This window comes from Chrysochloris asiatica, unplaced genomic scaffold, assembly GCF_000296735.1.
Source record: "Chrysochloris asiatica unplaced genomic scaffold, ChrAsi1.0 scaffold00113, whole genome shotgun sequence".
In the NCBI taxonomy this organism is placed as follows: domain Eukaryota; kingdom Metazoa; phylum Chordata; class Mammalia; order Afrosoricida; family Chrysochloridae; genus Chrysochloris; species Chrysochloris asiatica.
The window spans coordinates 4083938-4087571 of NW_006408631.1; positions in this window are offsets into that span (position 1 = coordinate 4083938).

The window sequence follows — 3634 nt, forward strand, 5'->3', positions numbered from 1 at the left end:
TATATTTTTTTGTTTATATATATATAAAGTAAGGAAGAACAGGGATGAGTAATAGAACAACCCACTTGATGAGATATGAGCGGTAGAGAGGAAGCATCCAGATAAAAAATGAAGGATGCTTTATCTTCCAATTCAGTAATGAAGAAGTAAAAAGCATAGTTTCACCTTAGATGGCAATAAGTAGTCTCAAGTCCAAATCTGCTGATTCTTTTTTATCTTTAAAGTATGTTATCGTTGTGAAGCGTCATCGAGTCAGTTCTGACTCATAGTGACCTTGTTTCTGTGGAGCAGCTGGTGGGTTTGAAATGCTGACTTTGCGGTTTGTAGTCTAGTGCCGATCCTACAGTGCCTCACCAGAGTTTGTGGAAAAATGGAATGAAAAGAAAAAGAAGTTTCCCCACAAACTTTTTGAAGCCTCTTTGTAGGAGCCAAGGTTATCTGTCAAGAGTGAAGGGGGATATAGTGGGTTTGGAAGTTTGAGGGAAAAGGAAAACATTTAAAATCCCCTTAATGGACAATAGGAAATAAAGACTATTAAGAAAATACTCAAGGTATTTCATGTAGTTCTGAGGGCTCAGGTGGTCCCAGCAACTATGCAGTCTGAGTTGCACAACTTTCTCTCCCACCAGTGAGGCTTACCAGATCTCATAACTTGCTGTCCTTGAAGTCCTTCCCAATCCACACTGTCACTTTTTGTTCCTATCTACTGTGTGGCTTAAATCAATGCTCCTTTCCATAGCCAGGGCAGAAAATAGAGTTGAAGGTGATTACTCAGGATTCAACTGAGGGATTTATTATTTCAAATAGATGGGATACTAGAAATAGTGGCTAAATTCCATTCTGGTGGGCATAAATACAGAGTCCCGGATTACAAACAAGATCTGTTCCTAAATGTGTCTGTTCCTAAAAGTTGAAATTGTAGGGAAGCCAGAACAGGTGCATATGGTTTTTAAAAGGAGTGCTGGTGGTGCTGTGGGTTAAGTATTGGGCTGTTAAATACAGAGTTAATGGTTCAAATCCACCACTTGCTTGGTGGGAGAACGATGGGACTGTCTGCTCTCTTAAAGATTTGCAGCCTTGAAAACACTACATAGGGCTCCTATGAATCGGAACTGACTCCACAGCACTGGGTTTGATTTTTTTTTTTTTTTTGGTCGGGGGGTGTTTCTGGCTAGTGCAATGAAGGTTCAAAAGCTTTTCAATGATTTAAAATGCCATACGTAAAGGTGGTTGTGATGAGAAATTTATTGGGGTTCGTTCAATAGTTTCAAAGTGAGGGTTAATTTACATAATATCGAAAGGTGACAATGAGTCCTATATCAGATGCTCCTAACTCTGGTACCGCCTGCATTGTCTTTCATGTTGTTTTAAGGGCCTCCCATTCTTAATCCATTTTGAACCACCTTTCTCACAATGCATTCTGGAAACAATAAAAGCACAAAAGTGCAGCCTTTTAACTAGCAAGGGATTTCTTCAAAAGTTAAAACAGCAAGAACACACTCAAAATAAAATTGAAGCTTTGGACAAGATGAGTTGTGGAAAACACTTCCTTTACAAATTGTGCTAGTTTCTTCGCTTGACTTAGAAAATGCCATTGGCCCAGACACCTTGGGAAAGCTATTTAACTTCTTTGGAACTTAGTATGCACAGAAGCAAAGTATAAAAATGTAATCACATTGTTGTCATTACACTTTATAATGTTGTTGTTAAGTGCTGTTCAGTCAGTTCCAACTCTTAGTGACCCTGTATAGGATTTCCAAGGAGCAGCTGGAGGGTTTGAACTGCCAACCTTATGGATTGCCGCCCAGTGCTGATCCTACAGGGCCACACCAAGAGTCTCAGCTTTTTAATGGGCAGAATAATTGCATCCCAAAGTTCCTAAAACCTGTGACTACATTAGGTTATATATGGTGGTGGTTGTGTACTATCAAGTCGATTCTGACTCATAGTGACCCTGTATAGGTTTCCAAGGCTGTCATTATTTATGGGAGCAGAAAGCCTCATCTTTCTCCTATGAAGTGGCTGGTGGATTCAAACTGCTTACCTGGTGGTTTACTATTAAGTGTTGTCAAGTAGGTTAAGACTCATAGTGACCCTGCATAGGGTTTCCAAGGAGCAGCTGGTAGGTTTGAACCACCGATCTTATGGTTAATATCTAGTGCTTATCTTACAGTGCCACGCCAATACTCCATTATGCAATTATTGTTGCTAAGTGAGGTTGAGTGAATTCTGACTCACAGCAACTCTATATAGAATTTCTGCGGAGCAGTTGGTGGATTTGAACTGTGACCTGGCAGGATCTTTAAAAGAGGAAAAGGGAAGCAGTAAAGGTTAGGCTGATTCACCTTGATAACAACTAGACCAGAAGTTTCTGACTTATAAAATGAAGGAAGAAGAGGAAGAGCCAAAGAATACTGGCAGCATCTAGAAGCTGGAAAGGGCAAAGAAATGGTTTCTCTCCTACAGCCAGTAGACTGGAACACGGCCTTGCTGACAGCTTTTTTTGGCTCAGTGAGATCTGGGTCAGGTTTCTGACCTACAGCATGCGAAATAATAAATTAATGTTTTCAGCAGCTAAATCTGTGGAAATTTGCTATGGAAGCTATAGAAAACACACAGAATAATTAAATAAGTAAATATAAATATGCATTAGATATTTCATAACTATTTAAACCTTTTGAAAATTTGTGCCAAACTCCAGAACTATGCTCTATTGGCAAAAGCATATGCAACTGTAACAATCCAGTAAAAAATATTTATTGTTTTTCACTTTTTTGTTGTTTTTAAGTGCCATCAAGTCAGTGCCAACTCAAAGAGATCCTTTATAGAGTTTCCGAGGAGTGACTGGGGCATTTGAACCACTGACCTTGCGGTCCAGTGCTTTATCTTACAGCGTCACACTTATGTGTTATTATATAGTGAGTATATGGACACAACATCAATTTGAAATAACTAAATATGAGTTGTTATTTTTTTCTGAACTAAAATGAGTAGTCATAATTGATTTACTCATGCAAAGACTAAAACACTGGCCTTTATAAAATAAACATAATTCACCTTGCAGAGGTTAGATATTTGACAGATAACAAGTCTTGCCTATCGCCTACTTCTCATCTCAGCATGCAAGCTCATTAGCCACAAAGAGGACCTTCCTTGCATAAGCAGTAATATGTCAAGAAAATATTTATGGGTGTATCCACTAAAGTAGCTAAAATATAAATTGTTTAGGCAAAGGTTTGAGAAAATAGAAACCCAGGATCATGGAAATCCTAATCATAAAGCAACCTTGAGATTTAACTGCAGTTGGCACATTGCATTTTTCTGAACGGTTATTTATAGTTATTATTTTTACCTTAGGCAAGTTAGTAATGAATTGCTATGTTCTCAGGAACGTCTGCATTTCAGCCTTAAGGAGTAAGTTATAAAAAAGATATATCGCCCAAATGTTTGAACACTAAAGATAAAGAGACACTAACAGTGCAAGTATATGCTGTCCTTGGTAGCAATACTAAGAAGTTGCTGGCTTTTTAATATCTCCTACGTGGATTCCTGGTGTGGAGCTGTGGGTTAATGCATAGACTGCAAAGTCAGTTTGAATTGCAAGGTTGTTGGTTCAAGCTCACCAGTTGCTCCT